Raw genomic sequence first — 25,477 nt, forward strand, 5'->3', positions numbered from 1 at the left:
AGAAGTTTTGACGCGAAAACCGAGAAATTTCGCAGAGGTGGCTTCGGCCACGTCACCCTTCACATGCAGCCTCCACGTGGCATCTTCTGATTGGACCGCAGCCTCGCGTGGCAACCGCTGATTGGTCCGAAGTCGTCACCCTCTTTCCCCATTGGACCGAAGCTCGGTCCACTTAGGAGCTTGCATCTGTCCGAGCCGGAGACCCAGCTGATGACGAGTCCGAAGCCGATGACTCCTCGCGTCCGAAGCCGATGACTCCTCGCATGGAAGCGCGCCAGCTGCTGCATCCGAGCCTCGCTGGCCTTCGCTGCTTCTGCCCCGTGTCCAAACCCCTCGCTGCCGCGTGTCCCTTCTCGGCCGACCTTCGGATTTCCTCTCCTATAAATAGGAGACTTGCGAACCCTCCCGGGTAAAAATGGGATTTTGCCATTTTTGACCCCTTTTTCCATATTTTTACTATCCCGACATCCCCCGTAGCCCCGATACTTATTCCAAAGCCCGAAACACGCCCCGAGATTCCCGAGAAGCCCGAAAAATTTATCTTTTCGATTTTGAAGCCCGACCTTTCGCAGAGCCCGGTTTCTCAATAAAACTCCCGGTTTTATTAGAAACGATCGTTTTAGGAAACGAATTGCTGCCCGATTTTCATTAAATCAAGTGAGTGTATAGTCACTTTCACCTTACACATAGATATGAAGTATTTACCTTAAAATACGTGCTATGTGTAAATATATTAATTGTTTATTTGAGGTGACTGTTGAATTGATGTTTTATACAAGTTTTAAACTGTATATATATTTTTATCTACAAATGTGTTGGGTAAAACATGGGTAGATGAATTAGATGATGTGTGATGAAATAAAAGTGATGAGAGGTATCGATGTTTAAGATGATCTAGTCATCTAGCAGAGTATAGACAACGGCCACAGACTATTTTAGATAGCCCAGTGGAACGTTAGTAGACTTGTAATCGGTACGTATGTTTGAACTATATGTTCATTAGGTGTTTTTGAACTATGTGTTCATCCATTAGTTCTTCCTTTTGACACTATTACGTGTCAGGGTACGGGAGCGTATGAGAGTACTTTATCAATATTTTCTCTATACTTTTATTTGGAAGAGCTTTGGAGTCTTTGTTCTTTTATGAAGTGATTGGACAACCTTCATGAGTTAGTGATATAGATCATGAGTTAAATAGTGGGTGTGTGATGAAAGGTGAGTTGGATAGATGAGATGATCAGTGATATAGATCAAGAGTTGAGAGTGAGTGGTGAAATATGGAAAAAGCTTTTACCCAAATGTTGGCGTGAGTGGTGCAATATGAGAAAAGCCCTTACCCAACGTTGACCCCCGTCATTCAGCAGAGTAGGGATGACAACCATGAACTGTTCTAGACGGTTTGCGGAACACTAGCAGGCTCGCAACCTGTAGGTGTTAATGGACTTGAGTGTTCATTCGCTGTACTCTAAAATCCCCGTCATTCAGCAGAGTATAGATGACAACCATGGACTGTTTTGATGGTCTGTGGAACACTAGCAGGCTCGTAACCTGTAGGTGTTAATGGACTTAAGTGTTCATTCGTTGTACTCTAAAACCCCTCATGAGTGCCCTTAGGGCATGTAAGGCTGGGGAAACCCCTTAGTATGTTCATTAGCTGTGTGGAAAAACCCATTAACATGTATTGCGGGGGGAACTCCCGTGGGAAATACCGTCGATGAATAAGAGCTATGGACTAGCACATGACGATGATGTGACTTCGTGCCTATTGTATAAACCTTGGCGACTATGAGACTTCGTGCCTATTAGATAAACTCTGGTGACGATGTGACTTCGTGCCTATTGTATAAACCCTGGCGACTATGAGACGTAGTGCCTATTGTATAAACCTTAGCGACTATGAGACGTAGTGCCTATTAGATAAACCCTGGCGACTATGAGACGTAGTGCCTATTGTATAAACCCTGGCGACTATGAGACGTAGTGCCTATTAGATAAACCCTGGCGACGATGTGACTTCGTGCCTATTAGATAAACCCTGGCGACTATGAGACGTAGTGCCTATTGTATAAACCTTGGCGACTATGAGACGTAGTGCCTATTGTATAAACCTTGGCGACTATGAGACGTAGTGCCTATTGTATAAACCCTGGCGACTATGTGACGTAGTGCCTGTTGTATGAACCTTGGTAGCAATGGACTTTGGATAAATTCCTTAGGTCAATTATGAGGAATGATTGGATGAAGGATAGTCGATTCTTGATCGACGTTTGTTAGTGCTTGTAGTATAAACCTTGGGCAGCGATGGACTTCGTGCCTATTCCTTAGGATGAATCCTTAGGAATGAGTGAGATTTGATTCTTAGGGTAAATCCTTAAGAAATAAATAAGATAATGAGGATTGGGTAATTGGGTTGATTGTTTGATGTTTAAGCATAATAAATTATTTATTGTGGGTTGAAAACCCTATATGCTCACCAGGCTCCCAAGCCTGACCCACTCAGTTTGATTGTATCACAGGTATCGATACGAAGTTACTTTACACTGAGAGATTAAAAGAGATGTAGATCACTAGTGTAAGTGAGTGTAAGTTCTGTTTATGCTTATGTTTCTGTATTGACGATGACATCCCAATGGTTTAAGTGAATAAAATACATTTCTTCGGAAATGATTTGATAATATAATTATCATGTTTTTATGGGAGCGAATTCCGCAACACCCTTTTTAAAAGGATTACTCTGATTTTTATTTTAAAAAGCATAAACGAAATCGGTCTTTTCTGGCCGAGAAATTAGGGGATGTCACAGCTGCCGCGGGGAAATTTATCAATGTGAAGTTCCGGATTACACGTGGTTCTGAAGATTCAGGTCATGAAATTTCTCTTGCTGATTTGCCAAATATCAATCCTCATGACTAGACTCTATTGACTAACCTTTTGCTGACTAACGAGCAGAAGTACGAACCCATTCTTGATCACATAAAGAGAATGTTGGTATCATATATACATGAAGTAGCAAAGCTCGATCAGGAGATTGCTTCTGCTCTGAGGAAGAAGCCTACTGTCAGACCCATTGGCAAAGCTAGTGATGTGAATAAGATGTGTATGGGAAATATTGACACCGAACACTTGACGGTGATATTTACTAAAGATATTGGAGGTTCGGCTACTCCATTGAAGTGCATGTTCGCCTTGTCTGACAAACATATGTTTTCCACTGTTGTTCTTGAACATATTCTGGATATAATAAATCGATGTAAATCTAATGATTACGCTGCAAAGAAGATCTTCAATGACATGTTTCGGTGGTATATCAACTTTCGTCACACTATTCTTGCTATCATATCGAAGTTGTTACTTCTTTAATATTTAGAGTCGATATTTTTGGGCCCCTCGATGATTTGGTGTTGACATTAAAAATGCATGTTCGTGCTCAGACTAAATTGACGGATCAATTATGCAGTTTGTTTTTTGACTGGCACAAGTCAGTTTTGGGAAACAAAATATTGAATGTTTGAGATTGACTATATCTAGGTCTCATGTTCATATAGATATATCTTGAAGAACAAATGAATAATTGATCACTTATCTAAGGGCTATATCACGACTCTATGTTGTGAGTATGGCATATACATTTGATTGTATACTCTCTACTCATTACTAGTGAATATTAGACTATATAGTGTTGGTAACTTGTGCAAGTGGGAGTGATGGAGAATGGTGTCTATCATTACAACACAATTACAACAATTGGTAATATTACTATTAATAGTAAGGTCATTTGGGGTTACACGCAAGGATAGAAATAAGCAATAAAAGACAATAAGAAAATTATATGGACTTGATTTGTTAATTAATTAATAGTAATTAATTAATTAAATGAAATCTAGAAGTTCTGGAGGATAAAATAGGATAATTTATGCAGTTGGATAATTACCATGAATATGGATATTTATTAGGTAACTAGATAGTTATCTATTAGGATTTTATATTTATCCCTATAAATAGAGAGGCATATGGATGAATTATCATGATGTGTTTTACTCAAAACCCTAGGAAAATTTTGGTCCTAACTTTTCATTCCCGAAACCCTCAAAATTACGACGCCAATTTGTGGTGGCTTCATTGCCACAACGTGGTACCTGTAGTTCTAGTAGATTCATATTTTTGGAACTTCGTTCATGGTTTTTTATGATCCATGGGTTGTTGTCGGGCGTTGGTGATCTGAGCGCCTTGGGTGCGACTATGAAAGAGGAGTTCTATGTTGGACTCTTAGCTTTCATTAAACAATCAAGGATCTATGAGGGTTTCTATTACCCTAAAAGGTATGATTTCTCATATACTAAAGTTGCATTAGATAGGTTGTTCATAGATCCGGTTTTCAAGTCTATAGAGGATAAAAAAATTGTTGTTTCTGTTGTCCCTTAATGTTGTTTAAGGATCCTCTAAGCCCACCAATTTTACCGAAAGTTTTCCCTCGACCTCAATTTGAATTCATCCTTGCCAATCTTCATCTCGACCACCACCCTTTCGCTTGAGGGGGGTATAAGAGATAAATAAGCATTAGAAATAATTAAGTGTGTATTATATGATTATCCATTTATCTTGTACCCAGTGTGTAAATTATTGTTTTATAAATATATCCTATATTCACCTTAATTGGTTTCGAGATTTCCCAAGATCACATGTCGATCAAATATACAAAAGTAAGTTGATAATAGTCTAAAAGGAAATTAATAAGTTGAGCACTTTTTAATAATTCATATTAAGGACATTTGCAGTCATTAATCTCTCCAAAGCTTTTTGTTATTTTAAGTAATTTTATTTTACAAAAATCTATTTTAATAATTTTTTTACTATTATTGGTCATTTTCAAAAGTTTATTTAAAAATTAACTAACATATCATATCTCTGTAATATATTTTATAAAGTCATCTTATCATATTTGTATTTTTAAGGACACATTATATTTTTATAAAAAAGTGTTGCATGACAATACATTTAATGAAATAATTATATTACATTAATGAGGAAATTCAAAAAAAAAAATTGTGCGGTCTTTTTTTCAAAAGTATAAAATATATAAAATTATTTCAAAAAAAGTTATAAAAATAAAAAATTAATAAAATAATTATATAAACTTCATGAATTTAATATTTAATATTATAATAAATTAAATTAATTAATTAGTCAAAACTAATGAAGATTTAAAATATAATTATAACAGAAAGAATAAAATTAAATATTATTGAATGAGTGAGGTTAATTATATCATACCCAAAACCATAAAAATAATAATAATAAATAAAATAAAATCTAAATGAACCATCAACTCCAATGATAGAAACCATTTTATAAGAAAAAAATATAATGTTCTAACTAAATGGCTTCTACTCTAGCCATATCAGGTGGTGTCCTCCTCTATGAGGTTGAGAGTTCAAGTTCCATCATGAACATAAGTGAAATTAGGTGTTTGTTTAGGAGTAGATTAGATTTGTCGGTTAAAAAAGAAAAAATATATATATAATATTTTCATCATTAAAAAATAAATAAAGAGAAAAATTCTCTAAATTTACTTTTAAGAATTTTGGGTAAAGTGTAAATAGTATTATTTTAAAGATAAATATATGGAGGAATTTATTTATAAAGATGGTGAATTGATGAATGTTTGGTTGTTATTTGAGGAAATAAGAGAATTACTAGTTGAAGTTTGGGAAAATGGAAAATGTGACGATTTAATAAAATTGTGGAACTTTTGGGAGCTTTTTAGCAAACGAAAATATCTTCCTTTTGGTGTGACCTCCTCCTTCATCATTTTCCACCTATGTTTGTAGTTTATGGTGTATTTGAGTATTTTAATAGTTGGAAAATATTTGAGCTCAAATAAAGAAACCATTAATAACAGTTTCATATGTGAGGATGGATATCAACCAAGTTTTTAAATATTAATGAAATGTATTAATTATGTGCCATTAATTTTAGACCAAGAATTGATTGAGTTTTTAAAAAAGTGCAACAACCCAAAAGAAATGGGTTGAAACTTTTTATATAAAGACCTAACATGTTTATTTGGTGTTTGGAACCCATAGTGAGGATGTTAGTGTGTTGGACTTGAACATAGCAGGGCGCCAGTGCCAACATCAATAGACTAATAACATTTTCAATGTGTTTCGTACCAATTATATGTAGCATTATGTTCTGATTGCTTCTAACTTTATAACACTTGGATGACGGTTTATGTATTATGGATGAAATATATGTAAAGTGTTTGTCTTTTAGAACATGTGATCTGTTCTCTATGGATATATTTGGCAAAAAGAACCAATAGCTTAGCAGATACCGTAGATTTTACTTGAAGCTAAGTGTTGACGAGGGCAAAAAAATTTCGATTTTGTTTATATTTATTTTTTTGATACACCATTTACCAATGAACATGTTTTTTTTGTTAAAAAACATACAATTACCAACCGGTTATTACAAGTAATAAGGATATTTTTTAATAAAAAAAATAAGTCTACCGGTAATTATGTATAAAAATAGGAAAGCGATAAAATCTGAACAAAAGTGAAATTTTGTTACCCTATAATTCATTATCCTTTTTAATTTTCATTCTAATTTTATTAAAAAAAATGTTAATTTGTAAAATAATCATTTTTAAAGAAATTTATTTTGTAAGTCTATTTTCAAAATCTCTTTAAAAATAAGAGTATATAAAGTAATGAATTAATACTTATATAATCATTATATAATCATATAAGAAAAATATGTGGGTTCAAGATGATAGTACAAGAATATTTTTGAAACTAAAATTATATATATATATATATATATATATATATATATATATATATATATATATATATATATATATACTAGCCGTCTACCCATGCAATGCGACGGACGGCGAATAGTTTATTTCGGGAATTAGTTATATTCGAAAACATGTTATATTTTAAGGAACACAAAACAAATACATATTGTTATCGATGAGACTTTAAATAAGGAGTTCGTGATACATTTATTTTGGTGAGCGGTTTCTATTTGACAGTTAGTATGTTGATGTTTTGGGTTAAAAAAGTATTTTCTTGTTCTGGGACAAAGTAAGTTGCTATTTTTGGGTTAACAAAAGAATGTTTCCAATATTTTTAGGTTTAACAAAAGTACGTTGCCATCTTTTGAAGTCTAATTTGGCCCAATGACCGCCATCTTTTGAAGTCTAATTTGGCCCAATGACCCTGTAGTATTAAAAGATATATTGATTTCAGTTATTTGACTTTCTAAATTTCAATATAAAAGTTCTTCAAATTTAAGATGCATATTTTAGCTTCACTTAAATTATATGGATTTCAAAAATAAAAATTAACCCTCCATTTGCTTTTGTATTACAACTACGATCCATAAAAAACATTCATATATTTTTTTTGTTTCATATTTTTATGTCTTCCACAGATTTTGAACCAAAGCAAGGCACCAAAAGTACAATTTTGTTTTTTTTCCCTACCAAACATACTCATATTTTTCTTTTCTTGTTTGGCTTTAGAAGCTATGTACAAACACATGGCATTCAAAAATCGAAAAAAAAAAAACACACACACACACACAAAGGAAAACATAAATATAAAAAATAAAAATCATTCAGCAACATCAGTTGAGTGGTTTCCCCAAATGTTGACATGAGACTTCGTCAAAAATAAGTCATGTTTTCTAAGCCAACTACATAAAAAAACGTTTTATAAATTCCAAGATTTGGTTAAAGTTATGCTTTTAGTGGTGTCTAATACTTCTTGACATTTCGCTCTCACTCTATTATTCTGGTGTAGTCACGTTAAAGCATGAACATTCTTTGCATGTATACTTGGAGCAATTTTCATACAAATCTACATTCCATTAAACATACCATCCGTTAGCTTCATAATCACTTATTAAGAACAAAAATACAGGTACATGGCTAATCATTTATTTATACAATGAAGTTATGATTTTTTTACCAATATACGAAGAGAAGTGGATTCCGTGCCAATTTTGGTAACCATGTTTCACTTTTCTACCAATTACTTCAATTACAAATAGCAAAAAAGGCAAATTGAAGAGCCTTTAAATCTTCAAACATGACATTTTTTTTACCAATTTCTACAATTTACCAATAGCAACATTTGTCTTTCGCGCTAACTCTGCTAAGGTCTTCCATTGTGTTAAAAGTAGTGAAAAGTTGTACATATAAAAGGTTCATACTTGACAACATGATTGACTTGTTTAATTATCTTATATTTGCAGTTGACATCAAATTGAATGGAAAAGAAGCTTATTCTAGCAAGATCAATGTTAGATGTACAAATCATGAAAATCATTCTAGTACGGTCAAAATATATATATATATATATATATATATATATATATAAACCTTATTATTTCTAAAAATAGATTAAGTTGTCCAAAATATTAAACACGTACAATACCTAATGCATTATATTTCTTATCGGTATCCCCGTACATTCTTTCCCAATCTCTCGTTATCCTATTTGAATTGGCCATTATTTTTCATTTGAATTTGAATTCCCACTTAAAACTCAGGCTCAGGCAAACACATGTGGATTACTAAAGCTATAAGTACAAGTTTCAAATGCATGATTAACTTGTCTGTCAAACTCAGTTAATAAAAAAATCGGGTGTAACATAGAATCTTCCTTCACGCTTGAGACCAAGTCATCAACTGAAACCCAAATCCCCCGATATCGATCGCCTTTCCCTCTATCTCAGTTGGTAGATTTTGATTAACAAGATTTTAATCTTGAATCTGATCAAACTCTTCTTCTTTTTCTTGAATTTCTCCTTTTGTTTTTTCAAGCAAAACAAATCTTACAGTCTATTAGCACACTAACTATTCAATATTTATGTTGGAATTGGAGATATCGGTGATAAAAGTAAGACCGAGAAATGTAGGACGAGACTGGGCCAAGAGAAATCGAGAGGAGATGTAAACTTTAAGCGGTGAGTCCATGGATTTATTTATCCCTTTTTAATCTAGGGTTTTTATTTGTTTTTATTGTGTGTTGTTGCATTTCTAATTGTTTTAATTTTCATCTCCATGATCATTTTACGTAGATTTTGTGCTTCTTATCCAACTGCCCTTTAGTATGATGATTGAATGAATCAAAAGGATTCACAACGCCAACATCCCTTTATCTTAATTTTTCCAGGTAAAAGTGAGTCTCTCTAATCCAGATCGACCTACTGCCGTCATCCCTTACTCTCTCTCTTTTCCTCTCGAATTTTTGCCCTTTATCTTATGTATTATTTTCTGTTATTTCAGTATTTTTACAGGTTTTGAATGTTTAATTATGACGTTGAATTGAAGAATAGCCCGACATCCAACAAGAATACGATTTGTTTGTTTGTTTACGCTTCATGTGATATAAATTTAGGTTTAGTAAGCAGTATCTATGATTTCTTCACTTACTCCAAATTTTTCATCCCATCTCTAATTTCTCTATCTACAGGTCCGTTCCCTGTTTATAAGTCCGAAATCAGGGTAGATGTATATGTTGTATGCAAACCAGGTGTTAGATTTGTGTAGATATCTGGTTCCAAGTTGAAGTTTTCGAAAATTGAGCAGACACATCCGATATTTTTGAATTATTCCAAGTAGGTTTTGTATCAAATTAAAGTTATTCTGTAAACATTCGCTAAGTTTGCTATTTTTAACCATACTGTTGTTTGATTTTTGAATCCAAGGTATGTACGGTTTGAAGCCCTAAAAATTCACTCCCTCTTCTTCATTTTCAATTACAGGTAAGTATAACCTCATTTCCTAGGTTTTATTTAGATTTTTAAGCGACAATCCTTCGTTATGTTCTTCTTTATTACATAAATGTTTTGATTTTCAAGGGTTTATTTGCATAGAGAAATAGAATAGGAATATTCTTAACATATATATATATTGATGTTTGATGATTGTCATAATGAAACTTTAGAGGCTGAACTTTTAATTTGGTATAAATATATGTTGTTCAAGTATCGAAATGATGATTGTGGAAGGAAAATATCTACAAATCAAGGTATATATTGATGTTTGTTGATTGTCATAAAGAATTTTTAGAGGCTGGACTTTTTAATTTCATAAAACCATTTAAAATTGCCCATTTTAGCATAATCATAGAGATAACATGCATAATATTTCATTGGTACATTACTTTGACGTTATAAATTACTTTGAATTAAATGGAAAAGTGAATTACATCCCATTAAATTGAAAAGTAGGAACATTTGTAACACTTTTTTGTCATTTTTTTGTATTCTTGCAATGTTTTTGACGTGATTATAATTTTACAATTGCATTATTTCTGTTTCATTCAATATTTATTTGCTTAATTATGTTTATAGGTAAAAGTTTAATTTTAAATACAACAAAACTAGGAATTAAGTTGTTGCTTGCATGAATCCTTTAAGAAGAGATATTAACACCTTCTTGAAGAGGAATGAGGAACCTGTCCTGATCTACTCGCACATAGATACGTGGTTGTGTCTGATATCTTCAACACATATTGTGCTAACTATTTCAACTAAAGATGAATGCTTGAATTACACTACGAGGAGGATGACTTCCCAGTATATGTTTCAGAAAGATCTCTAAAAGTGGTTGAACTTGATTTTTAGATCAACCTGATAGACTTCTCTAATGTCAAAGGCAAGAGCTACAAATTTTATTTTTACTGAGTAAATTGTAGGGGGTTCGTTTTAGATAACTTTCCAAAGAATTACAATTTGCTAATAATTTTGGGATTCCAGATTTGTTTACTGTTGCTACTGAGAGAAAGCAAAAGGTACAAGCTTTACTTTATGGGGAAAATGTTAAGAAATACAAGTTAAATGAAAGAATGTATTAAATTTGTTTCTATAAGTTTTAATTTTAACCTTTAAACATATGACAAGTTAAATGGAAAAATGACAAGAAATGTGGTTTGTTTGGTGTTGTATCGTGTGGTTATTTCTATTGTGTGTTGTTGTGTTTGTGTTAAGTGGTTGTCACTATGTATGTGTGTGAGTGACTAAGTGTGTTATTCCTGCCCATATAATGATGTAGATATTGTTACTTAGAATCATAAGTGTAAGAATGTTTGCCCGTAATCTGAAAAGTGGGCTATATTGATGGATTTGAACGGGATTCACATAACACCAAATAGAGATTAAATGTATTGCCAATACTTCCCTTTAACTCCTTTTTCCCTTGATAGCAAAGCCTGCAAATTTTAGGTATTTATGTTTATTTTTTAAATTATTTGAACAAATAGTGGTTGTTGACTCCCAGTTAGGATTTGGTTTATCATGGAAGGTGGAACGGTTCAAATGATGGAATATAAAAAGAATTAAAGCCAATTCTTTGTTTGGTTTTGAATTGCAAGCAGCTGGGAGGCGAGAAGGGTTTTCTTATTTCTTAGCACTAGCAGTAACAATAAACCGCCGACCACCAAATAAGAAAAAAAAAAGGAGAAAAAGAGCTATTTTTTGGATAGTCAAAAATACTTATCGATGCGAGTTTATGGTTGCTGGATCTATGGTCAAGGAAATGAAAAGGGCCACTCTGGTCATTTAAGTACAACCTTTGTTTCTTTTTCAATTTTCCTATTTAAAAAGACAGGATCTACAATAAGATTTCCATGTTTCTTGAATTAAATTTGAATGTGTAGTTATTTTGGTAAATAAACCTGTAATCACCATGTATTGGTCAAACAAACTCTAGGTAGTTATGTGAAAATTCTTTGCTCTATCTTTATTCATTGAGAAAGACTTAAAAAAAGTAGTTATCTCATTTTTCTTTTGATTCTCTACCGTCTAGGTCTCAATAGGAATATGTGGTGTGTCCTCACCAAGTGATAAATATACTGATTTTGATATTTCATTCCTGACTAATTTAACTTTAACTGAAGTAGACGATTAAAATGTAATCCATCTATTTTATTATTTTTCCAAATAATAATTTTGGAAAACAATTTAAACCCCATTTTAACATAAATGCACATATACACTCCCAAACTGAAAAAGAAAATGGGGATATCAAATACATATATTTTATCTTTCTATGATTCTATAAGTACATACAAATTGGGATATTAAGTCTCCTTTTGTTTGTGTAAAAATAACTTAACCCACCCACGCCTACACCCATGGTCTCTCCTGCACCCCGTCTGCACATGCATCTCACCCTACCTATAGCCACCCGTACACCCCATACCTCACCTTGACCCACCACCCCACCTTAACCCGATTGTATCTACACCCATACCAATTCCACGTCTACCCCCACACAAACATGTATATGCATAAACACATGTTTGTTCTTCTTTATTTAACTATATAAGTTTATACACTATTCTTTATGAAGTGGCCTTAGAACTAGCCTCAAAATAAGATATTTATATTTTTGTTTTATAAAACAATCTTTGTAAAACATATATTATGTGCAAATTTAAGAAAATAACTTAGGTTTGAACGGATAAGTTATTTTATGACTTTATGCCCTTTTAATATTGAAAAGTCATTTTATGGGCCCAAAACAAGATGCCGAAAGAAAACAACGAATGCATTAAACAATACATTATCCATTTAAAAGAAAATGACTCATAGAATTAAAACTAATGTTTAGTGATGCTAATACATTGTGTCTTAAATTTAATATGACATTTTTCTGAAGCAAACTAATCGTTGAATTGAAACTAATCATTATCTGTCGAAAAGAAATTAATTACCAAAGAAACCATTCGCCGTCCGTCGCTTGGCGTGGGTAACGGTTAGTATATATATATATATATATATATATATATATATATATATATATATATATATATATATATATATATATATATATATATATATATAAAAGAGAAAAGTTATAAGTTAAGTACTAAAAGAGTAATTTATCCTAGGAAAATAGGATATAAAGAATAGAAACCTTTATAGGAAATAATAAAACTATTATAAAATTATAAAAACCTATGAACTCATCAAGTGGCTGATGGAAGCTTTAGTTGTTCTCCTACTGTTTAAGTATATGTTTAGGATGTGTGATTGGATATCAAACAATGTAACCCCTTTATTAATAATGAATAAAAGAAATATTTGCGTTATACTTCCGCCACCGGACGGGGTGTGATATGAAGTAATGATAAATAACATTCTTCTGGTTTCATCAAGGAAAATTAAAAATTTGAAGCTATTACAATTTACAATCTGAAGCTCCCAACAGTAACCATAACATTATAGAATGCATTTTAACATGTTTTAACACATAATCTCGTTACAACATCATGAATTGGGTTTATTTGCTCGAGATTTGGTGGGAATACTTGAAAAATTGAAAGAATTGTATAAACTTTAGAAAAATTTAGGTTGTTGTATGGTAACTAAACAATATATATGTTGATCAAATGTATACCATGTATTGTTTTTGTAGATTGAGCTAAAATAGCATTTGAAATAGCAATGTACTTATCTTTTTTTTAATCAAAACTAACAATGCACTTACACTTTTAACAATTATACGACAATACTTGTCAAAGTTTTATTTTTAACCTAAAATGACAGCCCATTTTCATTTTTAACCCATAATTGCAACAAAGTTACATTTTTAACCCAAAATGATAGCATATACTTTCGTTTTTAACCCACAATTGCAGCATAGCTTCATTTTTAACCCAAAAAGACTGCCTACTTTCATTTTTAACCCACAATTGCAGCAAAGTTACATTTTTAACCCAAAATAAAAGCATACTTTCGTTTGTAACCAAAAATTGCAGCAAAGTTACATTTTTAACTCAAAATGACAACATACTTTTGTTTTTAACCCATAATTGTAGCATAGTTTCACTTTTAACCTAAAATGAAAGCCTACTTTCATTTTTAACATACAATTGCAGCAAAGTTACATTTTTAACCCAAAATGATAGCATGCTTTTGTTTTTAACCCACAATTGCAGCATAGTTTCATTTTTAACCCAAAATAACATACTTATGTAGTATTTGGACCAAGAGGATCATGAAATAATAATTGTGGCATCATATCTATTTGTGAAACTCTCATACAAGTAGCTTGAGACGCATTATCCAAAGACACATATTTCTTTCGGTTTGCTTGATCATCTAAAAGACTTATCAATAACGTATTGAGTTTTTGTTTCTTTGAAGGGAAGTCCCTATCTTGTTAAATTAGTTTAGTAAAATTTTAACGAACACACCATCTTGTGAAAGCACTGACGCCATTTTCATTATTCATTTTTCTGAGTCTGATACCAACACTGCCAAGTTTGTACCTAGCATTAAGGGTCCATCGTGGTAAAATATAGTGACGCGGGAGTTCTTTAACATGCTTCTTCATCTCACATATAGGCTATGTTTGCATAAAATCTCATTTGTCTCATACATAGCACACGAACATGTGACGCTGACTTGATCCAATGAAGGAAAGTAACAATGCGCCAATATTTTTTATCAACATCCAGTTGCCCAACTCAATATGTGCATTCTTCTGTCATTTTTCTTAGAGTCTTGTGAGTTAAATTGGTAATAGCTTTAGTTCATTCTTTTTTGGAAGTATCAAACATCTTTCTAGTATAACATTGACCAACTTTTGCTTCAATTGGATGCACTGAAGATTAAACAGACCTCGAGTTCATAGTCTTGAAGTATTCATCTTCTTCTGCACCCCTTCGAGACTCAACTGATTTGTCGTATTGTAAAACAATATCATTTAACAAGGTCCTCGAGTTAAAAAATCCATCAAAAAAAACAAATTGATACTCTCAATTCGTTCGGTTGTGGTCATACTAGCAAATAAAATACCATTCAAGACGGGTTTAACCCAATGTATACGTTCGTTATACATGTCACTAATCCAAAATTACTTTCCAATATATATTTACTACGCATAACTTCGCATGCTGCTTCAAATTGTTTAATGATGTCACTATATACCCATTCTCTGTACGTTTTCTTAAAAATCACTGTAACGGGAAACATACGATTGAAGATGTCAAGTTTCATGCTTCATGATATGCCATGAACAAAAACAATGTCGATTCTTTGGAAACACTTTTTTTATTACATTGGCCATAGCTTTGTCTTGATTAGTAATAATTGCCTTTAGATACTTGTTAAACATACATTTGAGGAAATGTTCAAATAACCATTCAAATGTTTCTTCTTTTTCGTTTTCAAGCAATGCTACACCAAGAAGTATAGATTGCCCTTGATGATTCACCCCATTAAAAGGAGCAAAAATCATCTTGAATTTGTTAGTCATATAAGTGAAATCAAACACAACATCTTTGAATTTTGTATAGGCATCTCTTGATTATAAACAAGAAGTGTCCAACCGAATTCCATGTGATTGTATTAACACCAGTGTTTCATTCTTTTGCCAAACTTATGCAAAAATGTTTTACTTTCTATCATCATTTAAACAAACAATCACAAATCATGCAATCATGTTGATGAACAAATTATAGGTAAAATCTTACATGTTGCATGTTTTGGGTTTATTGGAAATGTCACTTTTTCTATATAAAAATAGTTGCCTAGCTTATATTTGGGTGAATTACTATCAATTCATTATAGACTGATCATATTTGTAATAAAATGTAAAAATAAAACACCAAATTTGTGACATACATTGCAAATTAATATAATAAATATGATGACATATATAAAATCTAGAGTCAATCTACAGTTTTCAAACACTTACACCACTTTTACTAGTCAGTAATGTTGCACCAATGTATTTAATTTTTGCAGATATTTATTCTTGGTTCTCATTTTGATTATTACCTATAATGTTTCAATCTTATTTAATAGAAAAGAATGTCGGTGTTAATCTTTTATTCAGGAACATGTATCTCCGTGCAGACCATGATGTTTGAAATTTAAGCAACTGATGAGGCTATAGAAACGTATATAAATGAAAATGTTGACACAAATGATTTCATAGAAGCAACATATGAATCGGAAGAAGTTAATGATTTTGATGTGAACATTGAATTTGACGAAGATGAAGATAATGTTGAAATGATACTGGGAAAAAATTTCGATACACTCAATGATGTTTATACATTTTATAATGATTACTCTTTTTTACATGGATTTGGTATACGTAAAGATGAAAATTTTAAAAGTAGGAAAAAAATGAGCCTTTGGAAGATATATGTATGCAACAAAGAAGGTTTCATACGGTCAGAAAAAAATGACTCAAGTGGAAATGAGAAAATTATCGTAGAGATGTTTGAATCGGATGCCAAGCAAAGCTTCGAATTACAAGACAAGAGGATGTGAAATGGTTGGTGGACTTATTTAATGATACATAAAATCACAAATTCACCATGACACCAACAAAGGTGATGAAGCATCGATCTCATAGCAATTTCCACTGTTTAATAGAAGGTAAATCTCTTATGGTGCAATTTTGTCAAGCAGGGTTAAAACCTTCTCAGACTAAAAAGGTTGTTAATACAATGAAAACCTCAAATGTTGTTGATGTTACTTCAAAGCAATGTGCTAATGTTTATCTTATCAACGAAAACCACAGAATGGAAAGAGTTTTGTGGACTTATAAAACATTCTCAAGATAAACATTAGTTGATAGTGACCAGTAGTTTGTCGTGGATATTTATTATGATGGGTATCCTAAAAAATATATTTTTGAGTTAATGGTAGACCAAGAGATGCATATATCCTAGAAACATATTTTTGAGTTGATGATAGACCAAGAGATGCATATACAAAATTTAGAGATATTATTATGTTTGATGTCACTTATATGCCTAACAAATTCAAGATGCCTTTTGTTCCTTTTACTAGGGTAAATCATCATGGACAGTCTAAACTTTTTGGTGGAGCATTGCTTGAAAATGAAAACGAAGAAACATTTGAATGGTTATTTGAACATTTCCTCAAATGTATGTTTAGCAAGTATCTGAAGGCATTTATTACCTATCAAGAAAAAGCTATGGGTAATGCAATAAAAAAAGTGTTTCCAAATACTCAACATCGCTTTTGTTCATGGCATATCATGAAGCATGAACCTGAACACCTTCAATCATATGTTTCCCATTATAGTGATTTTCAAGAAACGTACAGAGAATGAGTAAACATGTCACTAAACAATTTGAAGCAGCATGGGAAGTTATGTGTAGTAAGTATAAACTGGAAAGCAATGTTGGATTAGTGACATTTACAACTAACGTATACATTGGGTTAAACCCGTATTGAATGATATTTTATTTGTTGGTATGACCACAACCGGACGAATTGAGAGTATCAATTCATTTTTTGATGGATTTGTTAACTCGAGGACCTTATTTAACGAATTTGTTGTACAATACGACAAATCAGTTGAGTCTCAAAGGGGTATTGAAGAAGATGAAGACTTCAAGACTAGAAAGATGTTTGATACTTTCAAAAAATAATGGACCGATGTTATTACCAATTTAACTCACAAGACCTTAAGAAAAATTGCAGAAGAAAGCACATATCGATTTGGGCAACTGGATATTGATAAAAAAAATATTGTCGCATTGTTACCTTTCTTTCATTGGATCAAGTCAGTGTCACACGTTTGTGTGTTATGTATGAGACAAATGTGATTTTATGCAAACATAGCCTATATATGATGAATAAGCATGTTAAATAACTCCTGAGTCACTATATTTTACCACGATGGACCCTTAATGCTAGGCGCAAACTAGGCAGTGTTAGTATCAGACTCAGAGAAATGAATAATGAAAATGGAGTTAGTGCATTCACACTATAGTGTGTCCATTCAAATTCTACTAAACTAATTGAACAAGCAAGGGACTCCCATTCGGATATACAAAAACTCAATACATTATTGATAAGTCTTTTAGATGATCAAGCAAATCGAAAGAAATCTATGTCTTTGGAGAATGCATCTCAAAGTTCTTATATGGGAGTTTCACAAATAGATAAGATGCCACAATTATTTGTCTGTGATCCTCTTGGTCCAACTACTACAAAAGGGCGTCCTAAAATTTCTACTAGAATCAAGTATGCTTTAGAAGCCCCCAAAAAATGAAAATGCTCTTACTATCAAGGATTTGGTCATTACGCTAGTTGTTGTTCAAAAAGAAAGGTACTTATAATAATAATTTAATTTTCATGATTTAGAACTCTAATAATTATATTAAAAAAAATTATTTTTTCATGTATCAGGCAGATGAATCGTTTCAAGAGAAATAATGATGAGATGTGTTGTTTTTGTAAGAAAATGAAAATTCCATATGCTTCTTCGCATTTTTAACATTCTTTTTTGGTTCGATGTATGAATAATATGGAAATGTTTATGTTTCTTAACATTATTTAATGTTTTTGAATGAAAAATTGTTGATTATTTATGATTTTGGGTTAAAAATGAAACTTTGCTACAATTATGGGTTACAAATGAAAGTAGGCTGTCATTTTGGGTTAAAAATGAAACTATGTTGCAATTGTGGGTTAAAAATGAAACTATACTACCATTGAGGGTTAAAACAAAAGCATGAAGTCATTTTGGGTTAAAAATCAAACTTTGCTGCCCTTGAGGGTTAAAAACAAAAATAGTCTATTATTTTGGCTTAAAAATGAAACTACGTTGTAAATGAGGGTTAAAAACAAAAGTATGCTATCATTTTGGGTTAAAATGTAACTTTACTATAATTGTGGGTTAAAAATGAAACTCTACTGCAATTTTGGGTTAAAAATGAAATTGTGCTACCATTGAGGGTTAAAAATGAAAGTATGTTGTCATTTTGGGTTAAAAATGAAACTTTGTGGTCATTAAGGATTAAAAACAAAAATAACATGTTATTTTGGGTTAAAAATGAAACTATGTTGCAATTATGGGTTAAAAACGAAAGTATGTTGTTATTATGGGTTAAAAATGTAACTTTGTTGCAATTATGGGTTAAAAATGAAAGTAGGTTGTCATTTTGGTTTAAATATGAAACTATGTTGCAATTGTGGGTTAAAACGAAAGTATGCTATCATTTTGGATTAAAAATGTAACTTTGTTGCAATTGTGGGTTAAAAACGAAAATAGACTGTCATTTTGGGTTAAAAATGAAACTATATGCTACAATTGCGGATTAAAAAGAGAGTTGGTATTATAAATTTTGTTTTGAATGTCGACTTTATATTGCCTATTGTGTTTTGAGTTTCATCTTTAACTAGTTGTCTATGCAAAATTTGTTCGATGATGTTCTATAACCAGCAAAAAAGAATCTTTGTTAATTGTTTTGTTATGGTGTATTGTTTATAATTTCTTTACTTTGACTTTATTGTTTTGTCATTTTTTTTTTAATTTACTTACCAAACAAATTGGTGGGTGAAAACATATCTTGAAACTTAGGTTTATTGTATTCAACAAATTCTCTTGATTTAAAGTATAACCATTCTTTTATCTTTAAGATTTTATGTATACATTTAGTATATTTTCTTAATGATTAGTGTACACAATTAACAATATATTTAGGATATGTATTTTTGACATAAAACTGTAACAAATAATGATATAACAAAATAATCAAAATATGGAAACCATTATTAATGGGAGTAATGTAAAGTATGTTGTTTGTATGAAATAATCAAAGCATACAGTTTGTTTACATTGCTCAAAATATATATTATTTGTTTTTCACATGTAACCAATAGCAAAAATTCAACTTCAATTATGTTTACTGTTTTATGTTATAATTATGTTATGAATGCTTAATTGTTTATGTTAACATTCTATTATGAAATTTTTATGTTATTATTCTATTATGAATTTCTAGATACAACGTCTTAGTGGTTATATATTTATTCTGTTGTGAATTTCTACATACATCTTACCATTTTATGTTATTATTTTATTATGATTTTCTACATATAGATTACTTGTTGATATTGTTATTTTGTTACAAATATCTACATACAATTCACTAGTTTATGTTATTATTCTACCATGAATTTCTACATGGAACTTACTGTTTATGTTTATTTTTATACTTACAACTTTAAAGGACTCAAAGAAAGAAGCATAGTCAATGCCAAGAAAAAAAAACATAGTCAAAACCAAGAACGGGAGAACATAAGAAAACTAATTTAGTACATACAACTGATGTAAATATGTTGTCTTAAATTTATATGTATATTTTTTTAGACATCTGTTGACGAAAACACGTACTTGCAAGTATAAGATCAGATATCGAACTCACAAGGACTATCCTATCTTAAGGTAGAGTGAACAAGATAATTGATTGTAAAAGTGATTGATTTGATTAAACTAAGAAATCTATTAAACTATATAAAACTTAATTCAGCAGGATAAAAATGAAAACTAAGATAACTGAATAAACAAACACAAAATTTTCAACAATTTAACAATTATGAGAAAAAAATGGGATTTAGTTGATTTATAAGGGTTCAATGGTTCTTCTAATGCAACTAATTTGTCAAACTAATTATATGAAAACGAATAACTTAACACCAACAAAAGTTATCAATTACATTTTGATCTCATGATTCGATTTAAAAGCATTCACTCATATCTCTACATAGTCCGTGATTTTAAAAAGCATTAAGTTCATGGTTTGGTTAAAAGCGTCCTAATACAAGTCTATGTTAAATTTAAGTAAGATAACAAAACTGCGTGTTTATATTCAAATGATGTCACAAATAAAGTTTCTTTCGAAGTCAATGTTGCATGTAATATTAAAATTTAAACAAAACAAATTAACTCTAATTAACATCAAGTGATAGCTAAAATTTAAATTTACTTGTCAACTTCATATTTTAAAAATAAACACATATTCAAATATGTAAACAAAATCAACTGCATTATAATTATCATCTCACCCAAGCCAACTAAATCCACAAAAACTTCACTCAATGAAACTAAAATTATAAACTGTTATCAAATAAAGATGAAACATCATTTTGATCCAATTCTAAACACCACAATGGCACAATGGACCTACAACATATAATTTAAGTTATATCACTGTGGCAAAAAGTGAAAGCCTATAAAACTAAACTTAAAAGGGAAAACAAAAGAAAAATACCCCTTATTGTTTTGTTGCGTGCGTATTTGATAGCCCAAATAAGAATTTGCCCAAAAGAGGTAAAGTCGCATCTTCCTCCTTGCGTCTCTCTCCTTTTCTTTTGCTTGCTTTTCTTGAATTACAGAAGATGATTATGGCGGAGATAATGTGGAGATGGTGTTTAAGGGTGTTGTGATGATGATGATGGCAGCGTATGGTGTAGGTGAACGGTGATGATATAATAAAGGTGTAAGGCGGCTGATGGAAATTCCCTTGCGTAGGGTTTGTGTATGGTGTTATATACCCCGATCCTCCGGATCACGTAAAGCTCAAAGCCACAACTTATATAAAACATAACTACATAAATTTACCTCCAACTTTCAACATTGAACAACTTTAGTCCCCAAGCTTTCAACTTTCATTTATCTTTTTTTTTAATTCTTTTTTCAAACAGCAATCTGACCTCGATTTACTCATCAATTATGAGCAGGAAAATGACCGAATCTGCAAAAAAACGCAAAACTCGAAACTTGTAGATAATTGTGTATAGTTTCCGAAACATCTTGAATCGTCAAAATCGGAGTCCCATAGAGTCGGATATGATGAAAACACTGAGACGTGGTCAATCTGTCAAACATACTTCTTTCGCCTTTATTTGTTCGTGATGAATTTTTCTTCTTTCAAATCCGTCAATTCCATGTCGAAACCATTTGGACATCATAATATGAGTCCAACTCCCACAAAGACTCGTAGAATAAGTGGTGGAAGCCTAAGAAGCTTAGGTAATCTTATATACACAAGATAAAATTTGTTAATTCCTTTTAGATTTGTGAACTTTATAAGAAGAAGTCCAACTCCCACCAAAACCCGTAGACTAGGTAATGGGGAACCCGCGACACTTAGGTTGCACTTGCAATAACAAGTAAAATGAAAACGGTCAATTCCAATGCAAAGCACGATAGTTATATTTTGGATTTCATACAAAGAAAATCGACTCCCATCAACATGTAGAATAGATGGAGGGGACCTAAGAAACTTAAGCGAACTTGTAAAAACATGTTAATGAGCCGTCAATAACTTTAACAAATTTGGACTTCATAAAATAAAGCCCAACTTTTATTATCTTATAAAATAAGAGATCAAAACAGGTCAAAAACCCAACCGAATGGGAAACAAAAATACCAACCGGGAAATTTTAGATCTAATATATTCATTAACGTAAATTTATCTTCTTTTAGCTCAAAAAATGATGTAAATTGTAAAATTTGTGTAACATCCCAAGATTTTTCATTTATAGTCCCTGGGGATAGAGGGGTGAAGCCATGAAAAGCCGAAGGGCTAAATTGCAATTTTGGGATCAGGAGGAGTACGTTGCGCGTACATAAGAGTACGTTGAGCGTACTAGGCGCGCTCTATTACGCTAGGCGTACACTTGTGTACGTTGGGCGTACTCATGACAGAAGGAAACCCTAATATTTAGGGTTTGGGTGTTATATAAACATCCTTATGAGCTCATAACCCTCCCTTACCTCAGCCTCCACTGTTTAGAGCCGTTTTCCCCAAACCCTAATCCTTTCCTTGAGTGTGTGAGCTTATAGAGTGTATTTTGAGTAGTTTGAGAAGAAGGTGTTGCATCAAGGAGTTGGAGAAGGAGAACAAGCTTGTAGATCTGAAGTTGTTTGGTGCCCTAGAAGCTCCAGAAGGTAAAAATCTTCAAACTTTATGATTGAATGATATAGATCTTGCCATTCTAGCTTTAAGGAACCATTTCTTGTCCCAAAAGTACCAAGTTGGTACATGACGTGATTTGGACGAGATGAGTTGTCCTTTCAGACCCTTGAAGAGGTCCTAAGTGATAAAAATGAGGTCCCATTAGCTAAATGTGTCTCATGCATGGAGTAGGAAGGTCTTAATGGATTAAGACCATGTGTTAAGAACTTTCTGGATGTCCAAAGTGTTAAAGTTCGAGACTTTATGATTCTTAGGCATATTTGGTCAATGGATCTGAAGTTTGGGCTTAAGTGCTTAAGTCATTAAGCACTTATTAGGGTTTTGGCAAAACCTCGCGTACACCCCACGTAGTTTATGTATGCCCAGCGTACTGAGTCAACCACCCCGATGGTGGTCAACGCAAAATGGAAGTACGCCCAGTGTACCAGAGGAGTACGCCCCGCGGACGCCCTCTGTTGGGCTTTTGGCGATTTGGGCTTCGGGATTGGGCCGCTTTTGAACTAATTGGACTCGAGCCTTGCTGGGTTTTCTGAATAAATGAGTTTTGGGCCATTAGTGGAACAGATCTTACAATGAGGCCCAATTTGGAAAATTGGGCCATTAATGGGCTTATGTATATGGACTTTTGGATAGTGAATTTGATATTGGCCCTTGACCCAAATTAGGAATGGACTATGTGGGTTCTTAGTCAAGATTAGTATTCCCATTTATTGACTTAATATTCGTTATTTTGGATATTTGGGATTTTGGTGAGACAGCAATTCGGGAGTTCGATTCATCAGTTAAGATCGACATTGCGAGGTGAGTTATCCTCGCTATACTCAATGGTCTAAGGTACCAAGGTCGGTTCTTTGAATTGTTATTCAGATTTTTTGTTGTTGTGATAGATTAGATCGATATCCTGGTAGATAGGATGGTTATGCTTAGTGACCAGTAGTTTGGTCTGATTGTCTGTATGCTGGTAGGAGATTACCTGTTATATGTGCACATGCTTGGTTGGTAGTTGAGGGTATTCCATCCCGAGGATGACAGGACCCTAGTATGTTGTCTCTGTAGACTGTTATATGATTATTTGATATAGGTGCACATGTTTGATAGTATGTGGGCATTCCAACCCGATAGTTGTGGGCCGAGAGTATTCCATCCCGAGGATGACTGGACTCATAGTATGTGGGCATTCCAACCCGATGGTTGTGGGCCGAGAGTATTCCATCCCGAGGATGACTGGACTCATAGTATGTGGGCATTCCAACCCGATGGTTATGGGCCGAGAGTATTCCATCCTGATGATTACTGGACTCATAGTATGTGGGCATTCCAAGAGCATTCCATCTCGAGGATGATTGGGCTCATAGTATATTGGCATTTCAACCCGATGGTTGAGGGCCTGGGGGTATTCCAACCCGATGGTTGATTGAACCCATAGTATATTGGCATTCCAACTTTAAGGTTGAGGGCCTGGGGGTATTCCAACCCGATGGTTGATTGGACTCATAGTATGTTGGCATTCCAACCCTGTGGTTGAGGGCCTGGGGTATTCCAACCCGATGGTTGATTGGACCCATAGTATGATGTTTGTTATTGTATGTGTATTGTGGTGTGTATGGGTATTTTGGGGGTAACTCACTAAGCCTCCGAGCTTACATTTATCGATTATTGTTTCAGGTACATCGGATGACCGCGGGAAAGAGAAGGCGTGACCGTACACTTCCTCGATTTATGATTATGATTTCTGGGAACTCTGATGTTTAAACTATTTTGAAAACAAATTGTAATAACTGAATGGTTTTTAAATGTTTTAAAAGTTTTAAATTGGCTCGAATTTTATGGATGTTACAATTTGGGATAAAAATAAGTTTTTTAATTCATTTAGTGATCGAAAAACAAGACTAGACGACATCGATCTTTTTATTTGTGTTATTATGTTGTTATGAACTTTGTACCAATATACCAATATACTTTCAAAAAACGATCTCACGGCCATATCAACAACCATTATATATATATTTTTTAATAAATATATTTTTAGTATTTATAATAAAAAATATTCATGACATTTAAATTATAACTAATGATAAAAATTTGTTGTTTTATATTAAATATATAATTTAATGTTTATACTATTTATATACACGTTTAATTTAACATAGAAGTAAATTTTATAATAGTAGGCATTTACATTAGTTTAATTTAACTAGCAACCTTTTCAATGATTTTGTCTAATTTGATTATTAAAATGCAATAATAATTGTGTGTATACATGTGGACCCACTCTTGTGTAGTTTGAAAGATGAAAATTTAGGGATGTCGGTGCATCCCCCGCTCCCACCCCGAAATTTCCCTGTTCTCCTGTCCCCGCTCCCGCCTCCTAAATCTCTAGCCTTCCCACCCACGCCCCGCCCCCAAATTCCTTTTTATTACCCCTGCCCCCGCTCGATTGATTTTGGGTTGTATTTTTTGGGGGCGAAAAAAAGTTGTTGTTTGAGCTAACAAATAGTGTTATTTATAGTATAATTTTACATGTTAAAAACAAAAATGTTACAGACATCTCAAAACCATTATACTATCAACTTAAAAAAAATATTTTTGTTGAATTTTGGGATCTCACAATAATGTTATTGTTTATTATATTGATATAATTAATAATAGTAAAAATATATAATTTATCAACAGGGGCCCCATGGCGGTTTCGG

At 32.5% G+C, this 25,477-nt stretch overlaps 2 long non-coding RNA genes across 6 annotated transcripts; one reads left to right on the forward strand and one right to left on the reverse strand.

Annotated features, from left to right (window-relative positions):
• Positions 1 to 8,556: 8,556 nt before the first annotated feature.
• Positions 8,557 to 11,659, forward strand: LOC145103985 (uncharacterized). 5 transcript variants are annotated; one of them, XR_013706970.1, is made up of 5 exons: positions 8,567 to 8,982; positions 9,097 to 9,191; positions 9,305 to 9,636; positions 9,727 to 9,783; positions 11,300 to 11,659. It is a non-coding gene; the product is annotated as an uncharacterized LOC145103985 (long non-coding RNA). The 5 variants fall into 5 exon arrangements; XR_013706968.1 differs by lacking the exon at positions 11,300 to 11,659 and adding an exon at positions 10,375 to 10,891 and having other exon boundaries at positions 8,572 to 8,982; XR_013706967.1 differs by lacking the exon at positions 11,300 to 11,659 and having other exon boundaries at positions 8,583 to 8,982; positions 9,305 to 9,416; positions 9,492 to 9,636; positions 9,727 to 10,891.
• A 9,173-nt stretch (positions 11,660 to 20,832) lies between these two features.
• Positions 20,833 to 21,354, reverse strand: LOC145109958 (uncharacterized). Its single transcript, XR_013709359.1, has 2 exons — positions 21,075 to 21,354; positions 20,833 to 20,986 (listed from the first exon to the last, which is right to left on the reverse strand). It is a non-coding gene; the product is annotated as an uncharacterized LOC145109958 (long non-coding RNA).
• Between the last annotated feature and the right edge of the window lie 4,123 nt (positions 21,355 to 25,477).

Source organism: Lactuca virosa, chromosome 4 (assembly GCF_052849685.1).
Source record: "Lactuca virosa cultivar CGN04683 chromosome 4, Lactuca_virosa_CGN04683_v6, whole genome shotgun sequence".
NCBI classification, from domain to species: Eukaryota; Viridiplantae; Streptophyta; class Magnoliopsida; order Asterales; family Asteraceae; genus Lactuca; species Lactuca virosa.